This window comes from Protopterus annectens, chromosome 3.part0 (genome assembly GCF_019279795.1).
Source record: "Protopterus annectens isolate FY-2018-M chromosome 3.part0, PAN1.0, whole genome shotgun sequence".
Classification (NCBI taxonomy): Eukaryota; Metazoa; Chordata; order Ceratodontiformes; family Protopteridae; genus Protopterus; species Protopterus annectens.
Genome location: NC_056731.1, coordinates 453,695,415 through 453,717,355, shown reverse-complemented (window position 1 = coordinate 453,717,355; position 21,941 = coordinate 453,695,415). Strand labels below are relative to the sequence as shown.

The following is a 21,941-nucleotide window of genomic DNA, read 5'->3' as shown; positions in this document are numbered from 1 at the left end:
AAAATTAATATTCAAACAGCATAAAATTAGAATTACAAAAAAAATTACAAATTTACAAACGCACAAAGTAATAAATTAACAGAGCTTAAAATACTTAAATAGCAGACACTTAAAATTTTTAAAACGTTTTTTCAGACTATCCCTTAGTCTCCTAGTCTTGTACCTAATAAGAGAGGGGATATGGTAAGCATAAATGCCTGTTCAGACAGTTTTACTTATGACTCAAGAACCTTCTGTTCTTCTTCATCTATTCCGAGATAGTAAACAGTGGAACATTTATTTTTATTTTATTTTTAAATTTGGTAAAGGGGTTAGTCAGCCTGGGCCCAGAGAGCAGTTTTTCAGAGGAGACCACAGGAAAAAACATGTGGAAGCGTACAATCTTCTAAATATTCCTAGCCCTATCACATAGTGAGAGGTATGCAGAAATACACAGTACATTGTGAGACCCTATTTCTAGTAGGACTGCTTATTCAGCTGCATAGAAGTGATTGAAAGACCACTTTAGTGCCACAGTGATAAGAAGCCTCCAGCAAACAGTACATCAGAGGTCTACTGGAGAACACCACATGCAAACATGGCAGTCTGGGGGCATAGCTCATGTAAATAAGTGCTCTCCCCAAGAGTCTTAGTCTGAGATCAAAATATCTTGGTGAAGCGATTCAAAAACAAGCTCTACCATGCTATCTTCAGATTAGTGAAAGAGGACTGACAGTGGTACTTCATGATGTCCACCCACTGTCTATGACAGCAAGTAGCAATTAGCACCATGTTTAAGTACAAGGATGCAAACGTGTGTGTGAAAGAAGAGTTCAGCCTCCTAGGCAGAGAGACATTTCGCTGCGGTACATTTGCTTGGGGATACATGGCTGAAGTGACATTCAGCTGCAGAGAAATATGTCTGTTTGAAATTCCCTGTGGGTGAAGGACACACTGCCGTGTCCACACTTTAATACCCAAGTGCACAAGTGCAGAAGTAGTAAAGAGTGTTGTGCTCAGTGTACAGTACATGCTTATGTAACTACAACAGGCAGAAATGTGATACAGCATGTGGGCAATCCTGCATGCTACTGTAGTCACATTTATGCTTCAGTATGCATTTTAGGTAATGTTCCCTAGAGAATCTGAAGAGGGTATCTGTTCACACACACCAATTATGAAGGCACTGCCCATTGTTCACTGCAGTTTTACTGCCACTGACATGCCCACTGGTCAGCCTACTGCTGATGCCTGCCATATTGCCTACTGTCTCATGTTGTCTTGATATATGGACATTATATTCCCCCAACGCATTCGGTTATTGAAGTTGTGGGCATGGTGCCATATTCTTCTCTTTGCTCACAGTGAATTCACAACAGTACATTTCTGTACAGCTGAGTGTCACTTCAGCCATGTGCCCTCAACCAAATGTACCACAGGGAAATGTCTCACTGCCTAAGCGCCTGAACCCATATATATGCCCCCACACCCCCACTACTTTATATTTTCACTCCAGGGTCGCACTGCAGTGGGGCAGGGGCTATATTCCATTTTTGACCAAATGGGTTTTCAGTGAAATGCATTTTCGTTGAAGTGGGATGCCTGAAATTATTTTCAACCAAATATAATTCGACTAAAAACAGTAGACCCATATATATATATATATATATATATATATATATATATATATATATATATATATATATGGGTTCATGTTAGAACGTCGACAACTTACTATATCGACAAGTAGCCCTGCACCACGAAATCAACGAAACCTCGAAGCATCGACATTTCAAATAACCGACATCCGCTTCACTGACAACGCGCTACAACAACATCGCGTATTACAGGTAATGGGTATTAACATATGTGAGGTAGGGGATGTATTTATAAACATATGTCACTTAGTCTGACATTAGAAATACATCCCCTACTCAACACATGTTAATACCCGTTACCTGTATTACGCGATGTTGGTGAAGTGGATTGTCGGTGAAGTCGTGTCGATGACGTAGGTGTCGGTTATTTGAAATGTCAATGCTTCGAGGTTTCGTTGATTTCGTGGTGCAGGGCTACTTGTCGATATAGTAAGTTGTCGACGTTCTAACATGAACCCATATATATATATATATATATATCCACACACAGAAGTACATGCATATATATGTATACACACACACAAAACACAAAAATAAAACATGCAAAAAAGATCTGCCCTTTGAAAACAAATGACTGCAAGAACGTAACACTTCTACTCCCAACACCACATTACCAGCTGTCCAAAGAAACAGCAGCAATTCTAATATTCACTGGTCTACAGTGTCAAATGCTCCACTAAGATACTATAGATTTGGGGGGGTGCTTAACATGACAGAATTTTAAGAAAGATGTCAGCAGTGCTATAAATCCTGACCATTGATTTCAGTCAACTCGTACAGCACAGCTTCAAACAAGATTTTTCTAAGGAATAATATCTCCTCTGAAGTGCAATATACGTTTTGAACAAGTGTGCATATAAATGGCACTTGGCCAAACCAATCTAACAGACGCATTTTGATCACATTGGTTCACCTAGACTTGGACATTTTTCCCCATCAAAATACTAAGCTCAGGGCATCCACATACTCTACTGATGCTTGTTGTGATGTCAAGTGTGGCTATATAATCAAAATCATCCCCTAAGCCCACCTGTTCAGCCTCTATCAAGCACCCCCATAAACCAAGAAATAACACACATTTGGCACTTCGTTATTAAAACAAGTTATATAAAATATACACAGCTATCTGCCTAGCACGTAACTCTAGGAGCTGACAGTAGGACTACTCATGCACAACGAGATGGTAGAAGGGTATTTCTGATGCATCACAGAGGAACAGTTAACAGATCAACAGATACAGAATGGATATATCTGTTATGACAAACCACAAGGATCTTCCTTGACAAGCCCTACATTTTGGGACAGCTTGATGATCTCCTAGAGCCAAAGATGAAATAGAACAGTCCTCAAGGAATGACTTGCCAAAAGTGGTCCGACTTCTAAAGCTGCGAGTGAGACAATAATGCTCGGTGAAGTTGTGTGCTAAGGACCAAGTGGGCATGGCATAAAGTGATGCAATAGAAACAGAGCCTTTACACGGAAGGGTGTCTTTGTGCAGAAATATTTACTGATCTAAAAAGGGCAAACCACCACCTCCTCTTGCAAAAATTATTAAAAAAAAGAAAAAACATGCTTTGGGACTAATATTTTTAATTAGTTCTCAACTTTCCTCTCTAACCACTCCTTTACCATAATAAGTCTTAATCAACTCTCCTCTCATGTGATTTTCTCCTCCGGAGTCCTTGTATGGATCTGTACTGGGACTAATACCATTATAACTTTTAATAAACAACAGCACCAAAGCCATACTTGCCCAACTCACTTGTTCTAAACTCCATCTAGTTCCTTCTCTTTTACTCAATCCCCACAGTCAGGTAATTGGGAAACAAGGCAAAAGGAATAGAAACACCACAAAAAAAAGAAGAAACAGACATTTTGAAGAAATATCTATGAAGATCCTGCAGAACATAACAAAGATGCTGAATGGATAGAAGTACAAGAAAGAATAAAAAGTTCAAATGTACATGATATGAAATGGGATGAACACCCAGAGAAACAAAATTAAGAAAAGCTCCTAAACAGAAAACTTCAGGCACGGATGCAGTACCCAACGTCTTCTGGCTAAAAGTATTAACATCTTTACATGAAAATTTAGCCATGAGTAAGAACTATTTATATGTGCGCCCCAAAAAGATGCCAACCTGGTTAACATCAGAAAAAGAGATACCCCTCCTTCAGATTGAACCTGGAAGCTATCCTAAAAACTATTTACCGATAACTTGCCTTCCAACAATGTATAAACTATACACTGGAATTCATACCAACAGAGACTATAGTCATTTAAATGAAAACTCAGTCATGGTGCAACAATAGGAGAGGGGCAGGGCAGTGGATGTATGACTTGTGCTAGCACAGCTCGTTGGAATTTTATAAATAAGTATATGTCATTTGTATATAAAGCCGATATGTACAGATACTTGTGCTGAAAATATGTTTGTGAGCTTTGCTTGTGTTAATTGTGTTAAAATGTATCAACTGTGCACCCTGCTGAAATGAAGAGAAATGTACATGTATTATGGTATCTGAATTAAATGTATATGTTTTAAAAGAGGACACTGGTATAGCAATGGTTAACCAGCTGGCTTACTTTAAGAAAAATAAAGGAAATGTAAATGAGATGTTAAATCAGTGAACGTCACTGCACAGTGCTGAGCAGGCCCAGAGACAGCAGGGCTGGGAGCAGCCATTATCTGTTAGCTTTTGTAAAGAAGGGAGGAAGTGTTGTGAATGTTTTTTGGCTCATAGGCATTGCCATAAAAGCTCTACATGTGTATTGCAGCAGTCTGTTAAAGTCCTGGCTCAAACTTCAAAAGGAGATATTGTGGGAACCTGAAGTCAGGTAACCAAACAAGGTCATACTGCAACATCTTGGATATTATATTTTACAGGGAGTAATCTCAGAATATACAGTATTCTATTTGGGAGTCTGACTACAAAGACTGCTCACGTACTTCATCTTGCCTTACAGTAAAATTCTCTTAGATTCATTCAGGAATATAGTGAAACTTTGTATAGATATTGTTTTTCTTTATTTCTCTGAGTCTGTCATTCAATGTTCTTTTCAATATTTCCTGTGATATGAATTATGTGGTTTACTGTGAACATATATTCAGTATTTTTCACATTCTTTTATTATTTATTATTAAATATATGTAAAACTTTTTTCGTGGCTGGTTCTTCTACAGAGTATCTAACCTTTGAGAGTACTTACATTTATGTGTCACACTGTGTGGGCCACTCCAGAAGGCCTAGCCATCTTGGTGAACTACTACCATTTGTATTAATATTACACAATATAATCCGACACCCTTTGTTAAGGGCCTTTGAGTAGCGGATTTTGAAGTGTCTTGTGGCAGTGATAACTACTTTATACTCTGGGCAGAAGGGGGCACAGCAAGTACATCTGTGCCAACTTTTCCCAGGCTTATGTGTATGAAGTGTGTGTGTGTGTGTGTGTGTGTGTGTGTGTGTGTGTGTGTGTGTGTGTGTGTGTGTGAGCAACTAGAGCAGGGACACGAAGCACTGAGTTTACAGACAGGGTACTGGAGGTCTTGGCTTGGACACTCATCTGAGGACCTAATTCTACAGCTATACCAGTGGGGTGCCTTATTGGGGATCTGGAGGGAGACAGATATAGATATATCCAAACCCTGGCTGAGTGTGTTCCTAGTGTGCTCTTAAGGAAAATGATCTGCATCTGGAAATACTTTAATTTGTATTCCAAGTGCACGTCACTCTCCAGTGTCAGTGGTGAGGATTCAGGGTCCTTGATTACTGCCCAGTATGGGGACAACACATACTGGTAGCAGTGGCAGGCACCACACATGTTGCTAAATAAAGTCATAATGGAGAATTGTAAAAAAGGGGAAGAATCTAAGTATGGAATGGACAGGCTATAAAAAAGCATATAACAGCATCCTACATTCATGGATAAAAGAGTGTTTACAAATCTGTAAGATACACCCTACACTGATCGATTACATAACAGATCCATGAAACAGTTTCAAAACTTGCTAAGCCACGACAAAGGATAAATTATTATCCCAGGGATAAATATTCAAAGGGGGATATTTCAGGGTGACTCATTCACTGATGCTCTTTTGTCTTGCCCTTAACCCATTAAGCTGTCCACTTAACAGATTAGGTCATGGCTACAATTTGGCTTCCAGAAAACAACAAAGTGTAAAAACTTCTCTTCTTTTTGTGGATGATTTAAAACTGTATAGCTTGTCAGATGAACTGAAAGCACAACTACAAGTGGTCAAATTTTCTCAGATGATATAAGAATGCCATTTAGTCTTGACAAATGTGCAAAAGCAACCTTTAAAGCAGGAAAGCTGCAGCACCAAGAAAATATCAATCTGGGACAAGAATGTGATATAAAGAAACTTGAGCAGAAGGGAGTGTATAAATATTTGGGAATTAATGAAGAATCAACAATAAAACACGAACAAGTATGAATAAAACTTAGTAATGAATATTTCAGAAGACTTAAATTAATAATGAAAACAGCACTAACATCTAGGAACAAAGTCCAAGCTATACACCAATTTGCTTTTCCTGTCCTAAATGACAGTTTTGGAGTGACTGACTGGCCGCAAAGGGTGATGAATAGGTTGGAGAGGAAAACAAGAAGGATGCTTCATGCTCATTAAATGACTTATAAAATTCAGTGCATGCCAAGATGATATATCCCCCGTTCTGAAGGACGTATGGGCCTCCTCTACATTGATTACATGCATAGATCTGCAATCGTGGGCTGCATATATATACCTGCTGACCTCACAAGAACCAAACATAGTGAAGGTTTTAAAACATGAAGAGAATAAGTCTAATAGAAATCAAGCCAGAAGTAGATAAAAAATCAGGCAACAACTGAATGTGCCAAAACCAAAAGAAAGAATATAAGGTGAATGATCACAGGAGAAGACAACAAATGTAGAAAAAGCATATAGTTGCAAGTACAGAAAACTCCTGGAACAACCTCATGTTGATTAGCATCTGACATAGGAATGGTTAAGGAGAGGAGAATTTAAACCACACAACAAAAGGTTAATATTGGCGGCCCAGGACAGTGGACTACAAACACACTGGTTTACGAAGTCCACTGAACATGTCAGAGAAACAGACAAATGCAGCTAATGTAAAACAGAACTGGAAACAGTTGCACATATTGTTGCTGGGTGTTATACACTAATGGCAGAGGGCCTGTATACTGAAAGGCATAATAAGGTGGCAAGACTGTTGCACTGTGGAAAGGCATAATATGGCAAGACTGTTGCACTGTGGATTGTGCAAACATTATAATACTGAAGTAGCTGAGAAGCATTGGAAATGTGCCACAAAGCATAATAGAAAATGATGAAGTTTATATCACATGGGATCACCTATTGCCAACAGTTAAAATCAGATATAAGAAAACCAGATATAGTAGTCCATGAAAAGAAGATAGAAGTAGCATAGATCTTTGAAACTGGTACACCCAGTGATTATAAGGTCTTGTGTACAGAGAAACAAAAGTCATAAAACACCAGAATTTATAGGCATAAATAAGGGAAATGTGGAACAGATAGCCAGACAATTCCAACACTAGTAGAAGCAATGGGTCTCAAAGAATTTACAGTCGTATATACTCAAAGTCAAAGTAAACTTTATTGTCGATCAGATGTACACTGTAGTGCAAGCGGAGAGAAATTATGCTGCTTTGGTCCCAGTGCAAGACATAACAATGAACACATAGTTTGAGTGACAGCTGAGACTAATGCACATACAGTAATACTTAAAATAATAACACAATAAATTTCCACAATTGGAAAGTAAGACATTAGACAATATTAAACTAGTAGGTATTGCAAATGACTATGACTTCACATTCTGATTGCTTAGATATTGCACTTCATTAGTTATAGTATGATATATTTTGATGTTCATATTGCACATGTATGGAGTGGTGACTCACTCCTGACTATTGCACATTCTGGAAGTGGCAGCATAAGAAATCAGGCTAACTACCAGTTAATGAAGCAATTTGCCAGAGTGATTACTGCAGATGATGCTTCACAGTAAGTAGCATATTGATCTAATTATTCACTGTCATACCTGGCATTCAGGTTCAGCAGCCTTATAGCTAGAGGGAAGAAGCTCCTGTTCAGTCTAGATGTTTTGCGATGTAAGCTGCAATACCGCCTGTCCGAGGAAAGGCAAAAGTACATGCCGTGGACAGAGTGAGTGGGATCATCAATTATCTTCCTAGCCCTTCCCACACACCGAGTCTCCTGCAGATCATCCATGGATGGGAGCGAGGAGCCAATTACTTTTTCCGCTGTTCTCACTACCCTCAGGACAGCCTTGCAATCAGATGCTTTGCAATTACCATACCAAACTATGATGTTATTTGAGAGAATACTCTATATGGTCCCCCTATAAAAAGCTTTGAGGATGAACTGAGATAGGTTTGCCTACCTCAGTTTTTGTAGGAAGTGCAGACATTGTTGTGCCTTCCTCACTGTGTGGCTAATATGAGTCAACCAGGATAGGTCATCTGAGATGTGCACCCCCAGGAACTTGGTGTTTTTTACTCTTTCCACTGCCACCCCCTTAAGTTCCAGAGGTTGATGCATCTCCCAAATCCTCCTGAAGTCCACTATTAATTCTTTGGTCTTGCTTACATTTAAGGCTAGATTTTTGCTGTCGCATCAGCCTATCAGATGCCCCACTTTATCCCTGTAGGCTGTCTGTTCGCCATTTCTGACGAGATCTAAGACCATGATATCATCTGCGAACTTGATAATTTTGTTGAATTCATGCCTGGCCATGCAGTCGCACATCAACAAGGTGAACAGCAGAGGACTCAGGGACGCAGCCTTGAGGGACATCCGTGCTCAGTGTAATACTGATTGAACTGTTATTTCCCACACATACCTTTTGAGTTCTGTTGATGAGAAAGTCCAGTATTCAGTTATGTAGGGGGGTGCTGATGCCCAGCTGGATCAGCTTTGATAACAGATTCTGGGGGATGACAGTGTTAAAGGCAGAACTAAAATTGATGAACAGCATTCTGACATAGCAATTCTTGTTCTCTAGATGTGCCAAGGATTCATGAAGTGTTATAGCTATTGAATCAGCCATGCAGCAGTTAGATCTATAAACAAACTGTAATGTATCCAGTGTTTCAGGTAGGCTTGAAGAGAAATGGTTCTTGATCAACTGCTCAGAACACTTCATTACTGTTGATGTAAGCGGAACTGGACGGTAATCATTTAGGCTTGTCGGTTGGGATTCTTGGGTAGGGAAATTATTGTCGTACTTTTGAAGCAACTGGGTATAATGGCTAGTTGCAGGGATGTGTTGAATATATCTATTAGTACAGTAGACAGATGGGTAACACAGTCTCCTAGAACCCTTCCCATAATATTATCAGGATCAGCTGCTTTTCTTGGGTTTACTCGCCTCAGGGTCCTCAGAACATCAGATGTTCTTAGACATAGCTCCTCCTCACCCTGTTCGACAGGGAGCTTATTTGGCACAGTATTGTTGCCCATATCAAATCTGCTGAAGTCGTGTTTAGTTTGTTCAGAAATTCTGTGTTGTCATCACATGGGGAGAATGCAGGCCTGTAGTCGGTTATGGCTTGTATGCCTTGCCAGAGATGTCTGGAGTCCCTTTGGTCAGAGAAATGTCCCCGAGTTTTACGTCCATAGGGCCTCCTTCATAACTCTACTTAGATTTGCTCTGGCCTCTCTTAGGCCATCCTTGTCTTTTGATTTATATGCAGTATTTCGTGCCTTTAGGAGCGCATATACTTCACCAGATAGCCAGGGTTTCTAATTAGCACGCATGATGATACATTTGATGACTGTTACATCATCAACACATTTTGAAATCTAGGTCATTACAGATTCCATATACTCCTCCAGGTCAATATGGTGGTTCTTTACAGCTGCCCCTATAAACATCAACCAGTTTGTACATTCAAAGCAGTCCTGTAGTGCCAAGACTGTTCCCTCAGGCCATATCCTTACTTGCTTGGTTGTAGGTTTGCCCCTTTTCAGCAGTGGTATGTATGCAGAAAGCAGCATGATGGCCAGATGGTCTGAGTTGCCCAGACATGGATAAGGAACTGCTTTGTAGGCCAGTTTTACATTAGTGTACACCTTATCCAAAATGTTCTCCCCTCTTGTTGCAAAGTTCACATGTTGATGGTAATGGGGTAATACAGATTTCAAGTCAGCTTGATTGAAATCACCTGCAATTATATGGGCAAATTCAGGGTTCTTATTCTGGAGGTCATTTATTGACAGATACAGAATGTTCAATGCCACACTGGTATTAGCACTAGGCTGGATGTAAACAGATGTACACTTCATTGAATTCCCTAGGTCTCTAAGCAAGTAGAATGGTCTGCACTTTAGTGACATGAACTCAATGTTCTCTGAGCAGTGACAGGCATTTATTTCACAGTTTGTACACCAGCTGTTGTTGATATACACCCCCAAACACACCCACCACGAGATTTACCACAGAGAGACTGATTTTTGTCAGCACAAAATAATGACATCCCCTCCACATAAATTGTATTATCATTTATACTGTAGTTCAGCCAAGTTTCAGTGAACACAAGTAAACAACTACTTCTCACCTTAGACTGTGTGGTAAGATCCATCCTTAAGTAGTCCATCTTGCTCTCTATGAGCATACATTTGCCAGCAGCATGGAAGGAAGTGCAGCCGGTGTGGATTTCTTATCAGTCTGGCCTTAATTTCTGCTCTAGAGCCTCTCTTTCTTGATCTTTCACATCTTTTCCTTTTAATATGCTTCCCATGTCCAACTGTCAACTGTTTAGACAAATTTGGCAGGTTTCTGAAGTTTTTACCATGATCCAGTAAGATTCCAGGCTGCAAGAGTTCCTGGAGTGTGTTTGAGTTTACAGGCCTCTCTGCTAGGAGTTCATCAAGCATGCAGCACAGTGATGTATGAGATCAGATTTCCAGAAGATTCTCAGCATTGTAATCACACCTTCATTTCTTGCCCTTAAATCTGTTTTTCCTGTTGTTTCTGTTGAAAAACAAGACAAACAGTGCACTTTTCTGTAGGGATCCAAAGCAGCTGCTGCCACAGAGGGCACCGCCATTGTTTTTTATTAATACTATTATTATTTAGATATGCTATCAGTACATGTAACTACATATGAACTGCAGAAAGTGTCAATTTTGGCACATTGTGGATGATACAAAGAGCACTTCTGGCTAACATCAGACTGAAACAATACAAATTTCACAAACTTTAATCATACTTTGACTTAGGAATGGAATCCATTCCAGTCATGGTATTTGAAGTCCAATAGGTTTGGACAAATTAAGCTGCTAGAAAAGCTTATATACAACCAAGTAATGTTGACCATTCCACTCAAAGATATCTGTGGCTACTGTTGATCAAGGTAGTTCAGAAATCTGTCTTAACTAAAGTGGTTCTTTCTGTTGACGCAGTTTTGTACTATTACGGAATGAACAACATGAAAGTACTTTCTCAATATCTCTTGACATAGAAGGCCAAAATAACAGACCTTTCCCCCTTCTTTTGGAAGAATCAGTTCCTTGGTGGCCACGATGCAAGATCTTCATGTACTCTTGTTGCAAGGATTTTGGAGCAATCAATTTAGGACCTTTCATGATGACACCATTTTCTGACAAAATCTCATCTCTGTATGAAAATATGGTTGCACTTCTACTGGTAAACAAGTTCGCTTTGAAGACCATCCTCGACTGATTAAGAGGTTTAGCTTCTGGAGAATTGGATCTGAAGCTGTTTGAGTTCTGAGTTCATCAAGACGTGTGGAAGAAAAATTTCTCACTTCTATGACCTCAAAATCAATTTGCTGATTGTTATGCTGCTCTGTGGTTTTTCTGGGCGATCTGGATACATTATCAGCCAAGAGAAAGAAGTCTGCCTTTTATGTAAACAACACTGAAATTGTACTTCTGTAATTTGAGAATCATGCACTGTAATCTGGCAGGAGCTGTGTATATAGGCTTTCTCAAAACAGTGACTAGAGGTTGCTGTTCGGTTTCGCTCTGGATAGGCTGACCATAAATATAATCATGGGACTTCAAACATGCAAACACAACCGCCAAAAGTTCTTTCTCAATCTGGGCATATTGCATCTCGGTTTGGGTAAGAGCTCTCAATCCATAGGGTACTGGTCTACCCTCTTAAAGAATGACTGCACCTAGACCAAACTTAGAAGCACTGCAGGAAAGAGTAACTGGTTTGTGAAAATCATAGTAGCTGAGAGTTGGTGGGTTAGCAATTTTCTGTTTCAGAACATCAAATACTTTTTGGTGCTGTTCTGACCATGACCAAATTACATATTTGCATGTCAGCTCTCTTAGCGGTGCTGACAGTTGAGTGAAATACAGAATGAACTTGCCTAGATAGTAGACCATGCCAAGAAAACGTTATAGAGCTTGGGCATTTTCTGGAGCTGGCATTTCGAGAATTGCTGTTTGCTTAGAAGGATCTGAGGATCTGGCCTGAACTGGTAAACAAGTGACAAACATAAGTTACTTCTCATAGCCAGAATTTGCATTTCTGAGTATTCAGCTTAAGATTCACTTCACGTGCTCTTTACAGAACTTTCTTGAGGTTTCTGTCATGTTTGACTTCATCATTGCCTCCTACTAGAATATCTACTACAACAGCACATGGATAGCCAGAAAAAATTTGCTCCATCACACGTTGAAAGACTTCACTGGCAGAAGTTATTCCAAATGGCATTCTCAGAAACCTGCATCTTCCAAATTGTGAACCGAATGTGGTTAACAATGATTTGGCATGAGGGCAGCAATATTTGTGACTGTGCACATTGAATGATGAGGCCTTTTTAATGCTTTGTCCAAATCTCTCGGATCAATACATATTCGGATATCATCTGAGCTTTTCATATAAGCTACTATCATGGAGGATATCCATTCAGTAGGTTCTTCTACTGGACAAATTACTCCTAGCTGCACCATTCTGTCTAGCTCAGTTTTGACTCTGTTCTGCATAGCTACTGGAACTTTCTGTGCTGGACTGACAACTGGGCTGACCTCTGGATCTGACTTCATAGAGTACACAACTGTTAGTTTGCCTAGTTTATCTGCAAAAATATCAGTATACTCAGAAGAAACAGTTTGGGTGAAAATTGAGCTGTTGTCATTCAGGCTTACATGCTGGACTTCTGTATTAAATAAAAGCAGTCCCAATTTCAACTATGAGGCCTTATAATGACTGCATGTATCTCTCGACTACAAAAAATTGCAAGTCATAGCAGTTCCTAGCACAGTAACATGAAAGCACTACCGAGCCTTCGGTTTGAATCTCTTCATCACCATAAGCAACAAGCTTCACACACTTTGTTAAATCAAGTTGGTCTGTAGCTTTTACTCTAGGAAATGTTTCTGCTGACATAAAATTGTACTTTAGAACTCAAAGTAGATATTGGCTCAGGGGTGTAGCCAGAAATTTATATTCGGTACTCAAACCTCATTTTGCTGCCCTCCCCCCACCCATCTAGCAATTTAAAATGTACTCAACTGTCAAAATAATACCCCTATACCCTTTAGAAAGGGATACCCTATTTTCAGCTACTGCCAACTGGCTCACAGGACTCCCATTAATCCAAACAGTACAAAAGATCTTATTCTTTGCCCACAAATCTATTGCATTGACTGTTTCATCAACCACAGACACACCATCAACATAAAACACAGGGTAGCAGCTTTCTAATTGATCAATTTGCCTCTTGAAATGCCCTCTTTTAATAAAAGAATGTGCCTTATTTGATTTACAAAACCTTTTGAAATTATTTCACTTCTTGCAAGAATGACAGTGCTGACCAAAAGCTAAGCACTTTTCTCTTTCGTGTTCATATTACCACCACAATTACAACAGTTGACTATGAAGCTGGGTGGGGGCAAATGTTTCATCTTTGCTGACTCACCCTTATGCTTCACTGAGCATGTTCTGGAATTTGCTGGAAAGACTCAGGGTTTCCCAGGGACTGTTACACGACCTGCAGTAGCTGCCATGTGCTTGGGCATGTTTCTTTTAACCACGTGCTGCATACTATCTACATGATCTTTGGCACTGTATCTTCCACAGCTATTCTCATTTGCAAGCATACGTGTGTGCTTTTCTGTAATCTCGTATATCTGACAAACCTCAATGATCTTATTTAAAATTAAGTAAACAACAAAAGGCCAGCAATGTGCGATCCAGAAGTAGTAAAAAGAAAATAATTAGGTCAAATACATATAGATGGCTAAATAATAACCCTTTATTAGACAGACAGGTTTCGGCAACCAATGCCTTCTTCAGTGTATGAACAATTCACCAAAAATGCAATCCATTTATAGACACACCCCACCTGTGAGACAGATGGAAAATGCAACCAGTATATATTTAAAGAGAAAGAACCCAAAATATAAACTGAAGTTATGCATGATAGTAAATTCAATCATAACTTGACAATATGTAGCAAATATAACATAAAAATAGATACATCATTGAAAATTAAGAAAATAAAAAATAGAAAATATGTTATGAACTAACCCCCACACATAGAATTATATAACATAAATGTAAATAATATAAGTTGTAGTGTAGTTATACTGAGAACATATATCATGCATGCTGTCATAACCATAAAGAGCATCACATCTAAAGCATGAAAAAAAGTGCAATGAGTGTTCCAACAAAAAACATGTGGTTAGCAATTGATGATGTAGCCGAATTCGAAAATCCATGCTTAGTCCAATGTTCCAATATAATTCCTTCAGCTGTGATCGAAGCAGATATGTGGATATACCTTTGGCTGTCCGTCATCGGATCCTATATGACACATTAGAAAATGTATATTTTGGATAAGTACAAAGGGTCATAAACTGTTTGATCTTCGATAAAGCGGGGTTGGTGCTGTGTTTTATAGAACAAAGTGGTTACATCGGACTGCTTGGCAATTTCAATCGTCTGTTTAAATAACTGGGTGCTTCAGTCGAACTCTCGCCATTTTCATATAACAACTGGTCGGGGAACTATGAATGTCCATGCTTAATGTAACTTGAGGAACATTACACGGTGGTGGATTTCGGACTAGCACAAAGAGCCAGATTTGTATGTTTGTGACACTAGTGACTTTTGGTTTATATTGATCGTTTTGTTTACAACTACGGAAAGCTGGCGATCAGTTGGTACATCAGATTGTGTAGAGCTTTTTTTGGCAAACAAGATACGAAGCTGTTGGTGGGATGATACAGCTTGTTTGGGATTATTAATACTTTTCAATATATGTTTTTCCAACTTTACTCATATGTACATGTTATTTTACATTTGTAAGGATGTATATTTAACAACTTTTGGCATCTCTTATGTCAAGAACTGCCCACCACTATCGGGAACACCTTTCTTGTGCAAGATTATTTTTCCCCATACTATGTCATCTCTCTATTGTGTTGGTCACAAATAATATTTCTCTGTGCATATACATATATTATGATTTGTAGCATGTTTTTTGGGGGCCATGTATACTATTTTAAACCATTACCATTATTGTTTTGAATACATATTTTTTAATACTGTTTTCACAAATATAAGTACAATACATTTTACCATTTAGGTATTATAGTATCGGCGTACATCTGGTCTATTTGTTATTATAGGCAATATTACCATTGTATGTTACTTACATAAACACATCAGTCTTGGATATACCTTATCAGTTCTTACCCTGGGCTCTGACAGTTTTAGCAAGTATAATTGTGGTGCAGTTGCAGGCCTAATAATTTATTTGGGTCACTTAGTGTTTTGGTGTCGATTGTTCTCTAACATCATATTGACTTTGGCCATTTATTGGGTCTATCTATACACTTGCAATGTTCCTGATGTTTGTATGATAGACCTATATCATAAGAGGTCATCAACTCTAAATTCCAAGTTGAACATACTACATATACAGATTTCTGTTTTCTGTTTTAACATATGACATCTTTTCTTGCGGTGCTGGCTCTGTATTTTTTCCCTTTTTTATAATAATTTTTTGATACACAGTAGGGAATCTTGATGTGATACAGGGGCTGATACCCATTATCACTACATATTATTATTGAACATTTATTCTTTATTACAGTGTTTTATCTTGGCTTGTGGTCTCTGTCTTTTGGCTTATATCATATATCTAGCATGGACCTAGACAGTATCTTAACTGGATTGTGTGCCGATCGGGAGGACATTGGGGTATTTGGTATACATGCCTCGCCAGGCAGCAATTCCAATGAATCAGGGGAACAATCAGCCATGAATTGTGAATTGGCATTTAATTCCCTTTCCAAGGGTCTTAAAAACCTAAGATCAAACATATGGCACTTACGTTTGTTCCGGGCATATCTTCATAAAAACATAGCCCCTAGGGGTCTCAGAATTCGGCTACAACCATTGGTCGGCAGACAAGAAGACAGATTATCTAATGAGTGGCGTGAAGCCTTACAGAAAGGGTCCATGCTTTTTGTCAACATATTGGCCCAATATTATGAACGTATGATTGATACTAATCTCCAGGAAGTCAAAACTATGTGTTTAGATTGCAAAAGATTTGAGTCTCAATCTACATTTCAAGACTCTATTAACAGATTATCACAGGAACTCACAAACCATGATAAAATTACTAAAGATAGAAAAATAAAAAAGTTTAATAGAGATTATATGGACTACCAAAGGGGGCGTCCTTTTGACTCCCAGAGAACAGTGAGATTTATGGGTACCAGCTCTGGTTCTACATCCAATGTTCCCAGTAACAATTTTAACAAAAAAAGACCATGGTCCATTTTGAAAAACAGGGATCAAACCAGTGCCAGCACATCAGGGGAGGATTCTTCATGTACCGATTATGATAGTTCCAGTAACAAGGATTCACCACATAGAAAAAAATCCAATAGAGCAATCCCTTTAGACATGATCCCAGGAGTAGGGGTGGACGCAAACACAAAAGTGGCAAACATGCCCAATTCCCTCGAGGGATTGATCCAGAATTTTCTAACCTAAATCAGGGGGTCAATCAAAATGTTTTGAATTTGTCTAAAGAAACATTGTCTGTACAGCATTTACAACTTCTGAATAAAGGTTTAGGTTTTATCCCTGGGTTTTTTTGCAATGAATATAGCACTGTCACTGATGTTATGAGCTTCTGTCGTAACCTGAATTTGAAATTGTTTTTTGCAGATAGAGACTCTCAAAGAACTGATGAGTTTAGATTTATTAAGTCTGATTTTCAACCACCTATGCACAAACATGTTTCTGTTTTTATGCAAGCGGTCCTTAGGGACCTACACTTTGAACATATGGAATATGACATAATGAGATCTAATCTTTCCACACAGGAAACCACTGCTCTCAATGAGCTAAGGAAGAATCAAAATATTGCCATCCTTCCAGCAGATAAGGGGGGAGCCGTGGTTGTGATGGATATGAGTTCATATTTGAATGAGGGCCAATCTCAACTGTCTGATAAAAGATGCTATATGCATATGGCCTATGATCCTACCACTCACTTTAAACAGGAAATAGACACTTTTCTTAATCTTGCCCTTGAGGAGGGCATCATAACCAAAAATTGTGTTTTTCAGTTAACTGTCAAGGATCCACAGAAACAAATCTTATATTTACTTCCAAAAATACATAAGTCCATTACAAATCCTCCGGGCAGACCGACTGTATCAGGAATTGGGTCCTTGACGGAACCTTTATCTGCCTTTTACTCAATATCTTAAACCACTGTTGTGTTTTGTCAGGGCTAGATTGCAGGATACAACCCAATTTCTACAGATCATACAGGATTGTCAACTTGAACCTGGGTGGCTCATGTGCTCACTGGATGTTAAGGCCCTATATACTAGCATTCCACACTGGGCTGGCCTACAGGCCCTACAATATTGGTTAGATAGGGCTGCCTTATACTCCCCTGGGTTCAATACACTGCTTATCTGTATGACGGAACATGTCCTCAATAAGAATGTCTTTTATTTTCAAGGGCAATGCTATTGGCAGTTGCAGGGTATGGCGATGGGAGCATCTTTTGCTCCCATTTATGCCGATTTATTCATGGCATTCTTTGAGGAATGCATGATCTATGATCCACTACACAATATCTATCTGGTGGAAATAGATATTTGGCGCAGGTACTTGGATGATTGCTGGATGGTGTGGCGGGCAGATGTCAGGTATTTACAGGAATTCACTGAATATCTAAATCAAAACGTATGGGGAATTGAGTTTACGGTAACACACGATCTTCAAAGCATTAATTTTTTGGATGTTACCGTTACCAGAAACACAGACCATACGTTGAATACGAGATCTTATCGCAAATACCCTCAATACAACACTTTGTTGCATGCTTCTAGCATGCACCCAGGCCACACCATCCGCAACATCCCTAAGTCCCAATTTATGCGTATCAAACGCCTAAGCTCGACACAGGGTGATTTTGATAGGGATGGCTTGGATCTTTATCATAGGTTTGCCAATAGGGTTACAGACATCAAGACATTCTTAATGCCTGGAATTGGACTAATAACATGGAGAGAAATACTTTGCTACAATATCAATCTCATATCAGGGATTGCTCTACGAATATCATTCGGTTTGTCACCACCTTTGGCAGAAATTCCAACGCTATCAAGGGTATCATCAATAGACATTGGAATATTCTCATGGCCAATGAATATTTGAGAACCATATTGGATCAACAATGCCATTTCTCCTACAGGAGAGGCAGAACTCTTGGCTCTCTCTTTTCACATTTCAAACATATAGAAAGTGGGGGAGCGATACACCAACAATTGACTATGTCAGGGGATGTATTAGTGGGTACATTCCCATGTGGCCATTGTGGTTCATGTAAAAAAATCAGTAAAAGTAAGGAATTTACAAGTCGCAATACCAGTAAAGTGTATCAATGCAGAATATTTGGCAACTGTAGCAGCAGTTGGATGGTCTATCTGGCAACATGTCGGTGTCAAGCTTTTTATGTAGGTCAAACCTCTAGACCACTCAGAACACGCATCAACAAACATAGATCAGACATTAAAACTAGGAAGGAAACTAATGCCTTATTTAGGCACATTTTGAAACATCCTGAAGCACAATTTTCTTTTGTAATTATAGATAGAATTCTGGGGGACCGTAGTAATCCCCAGGGATGGCACAAAATACTTACTTATAAGGAACAACATTGGATCATTACATTGGGCGCTCTATTCCCTCCCGGACTTAATGACCATTTGTAAATATGAGGATATAGGTTGGTACATTTTATGTTCATACATAATGATTTATATATCTCATTTACATCATGAATATTTATGAATATTGGTTTATAGTAATTTGTTTGCCTCTATCTCTCATATTTTTTTATAGTTTTTCTAATGTGTCATATAGGATCCGATGAAGGACAGCCAAAGGCATATCCACATATCTGCTTTGATCACAGCTGAAGGAATTATATTGGAACATTGGACTAAGCATGGATTTTTGAATTCGGCTACATCATCAATTGCTAACCACATGTTTTTTGTTGGAACACTCATTGCACTTTTTTTCATGCTTTAGATGTGATGCTCTTTATGGTTATGACAGCATGCATGATATATGTTCTCAGTATAACTACACTACAACTTATATTATTTACATTTATGTTATATAATTCTATGTGTGGGGGTTAGTTCATAACATATTTTCTATTTTCTATTTTTTATTTTCTTAATTTTCAATGATGTATCTATTTTTATGTTATATTTGCTACATATTGTCAAGTTATGATTGCATTTACTATCATGCATAACTTCAGTTTATATTTTGGGTTCTTTCTCTTTAAATATATACTGGTTGCATTTTCCATCTGTCTCACAGGTGGGGTGTGTCTATAAATGGATTGCATTTTTGGTGAATTGTTCATACACTGAAGAAGGCATTGGTTGCCGAAACCGGTCTGTCTAATAAAGGGTTATTATTTAGCCATCCATATGTATTTGACCTAATTATTTTCTTTTTACTACTTCTGGATCGCACATTGCTGGCCTTTTGTTGTTTACTTGGTTGGTTCGGCCGCGCATCTACCTACCTGCATAGCATCATGTTGGGTTGTGCTTATTTAAAATTAAATCACTGTCTCAAAGCAAAATCTTTCTCACTGTGTTATTATTAATACCACATACAAGCCTGTCCTTTATTAACTCATCTCTCAAATCATCAAATCTGCACATTTTATCCTTACTTCTCAAGTCAGTTGTATATTCTGCAAAAGTTTCACCAGGTTTTTGATCCCTTGTGTAAAATAAGTACCTTTCCATTGTAATATTCATTTTGAGGTTACACATTTCTCTAAATTTACATTTTAAGCACTCAGGGTCTTCCCTTGTTTCAGCCGGTACCACAATATGCCAGTCTTCCCCCTTCCCTGCAAACACAGCAGGTGCATGCACAAATGAACACTCTGTTTCAATGGCTTCTAAACCAGCTAAATTAAGCAGAATAAATGCTTTTGCACATGCGTCTTTGTCAGAAAAAGCAGCCTGTATGAAAATATATTCCTTCTCAAAAACTCTCTAATTTTCTGCAATAATGTTATCAAACACAAGTCTGCAAAATCCTTCTGCCATGCCCACAGATTATAGTAAAACAAAAATGCAAAATGGCTCTAGTAATTATGTATGAACATTCACACACACCAAGTACCTGTAATAATATTCAAATGCATAATAAAATCTTTGAAAGACTCTACTCTATGAAATTAGCTCTGAAATAACTGTACTTTGCGAAATATTCTCTGAAATAACTGTACTTTGTGAAATTACTCCACTGTAATACTGCCCACACTTGCAAACACTTTGCACACTTCAGATATTTTGAATAGCTTTAGTTAATATGAAAAAAGTAGCACATAGCAAAAAAAATGCGGTCATTTTCCCTTTTTTGTACATTTTATGATTCAGATATTGTTTCAAACATTTTCATAATTATTTTGAAGATTTTTATCAATATGTCACAGTTTTAGACATTTCATTTAATAAGAAATTTGTTTTGATCGTACTGAGTACTTTGTTTTACATTTGTGGCGAAAGAAATCATTTGAGTGAGTTTTAGTACCTAATATAGGTTTCTGACCTGTTTTGCGAGTCATTTGAGCAGCAGGGATGATCCACTCCTGTATATTCCTCTAACTTAAACCGGTTGCCTCATGGTTGTAACTCTGGATCCCATTCTGACACCAAGTCACTCTTCTTATGTGCATTAAGAAGATGTTGAGGTCTGGGTGTTCGTTTAAGTAGCTTATTGTATACAAACACATAAGGATGGATGGCAGGAACATTGAACTTAAACAAACTGACTGACTACATACTTGCATGCTCTCACTCTGGCTGCTCATGCAAAATGGCACTCTTGCTGCATGCGCTCAGTATTTATATGCACATGCTAGCTCACTGGAAAGCTTCTTAAAGTACATCACAAACTCTGATCTATATATGGTAAGTTTAAAGAGAGGAAAGGTTTGCAATAACACTAAGTAAAGACTGCTAGCTATTTCTGCTTTGGTGAAAAATAGTTGCTAAGGAATGTGTAAGGGTGTTTATTCAACTTTTGCTTGGTTAATCTAAAACTTCTCTGATTCCTCAGAACCGAATCCTAGATTAGCTAACTGTAAATCTGAGGATACTAGGGCACACCTAGCATCCTCAGTTACTGCTAATTGTAATCGGATCTGCTTGACTTTGCAAACTAACTGGCAGCTGCTGATACTAAATGCAAACAATGCAGCTAACTTCTCCAATCCCATTCCTGAAAAAAGAAACCTATCAAGAAGCTGCTGTTTAAATGGAGTTGCTATAATGCAGGCAACATTAGCAAGTTAGTCACTGAATCTTTATACTCTACAGTGCTTCTAATGCAGCTAACTAGCCTGGAGAAACACTCCTGAGCCTTCAAATGGATGGTTTCTTTTTCAAGTATCCTAGGATGGACTCCATCAGGTTACAAATTTAAATTTGCAGAATTATGGAGGCCTTTTATAATAGCAACACAGCAATACTCTAATACATCTAAATCTTTATCTAACCCTCTCAGAAGTAATCTATTCCAATAGAAAAGTGTGGCTCAAGGTCTCACATGTGGAAGCTTTTTTCTTTTTATTATAAGTGCATTTATAAACAAAACCACAACTGCAAATACTTCTTTTTGACAGGGTCCCTTTTTGTCCTGTTCCATGCTGGCATGTAG

The 21,941-nt window shown here is 38.4% G+C and overlaps 1 protein-coding gene across 1 annotated transcript in view; it reads right to left on the bottom strand.

Moving 5' to 3' along the window:
* The window catches only part of MTRR (5-methyltetrahydrofolate-homocysteine methyltransferase reductase), a 780,817-nt gene that overhangs the window by 455,601 nt on the left and 303,275 nt on the right, over positions 1 to 21,941 (bottom strand). The window lies entirely within an intron of this gene.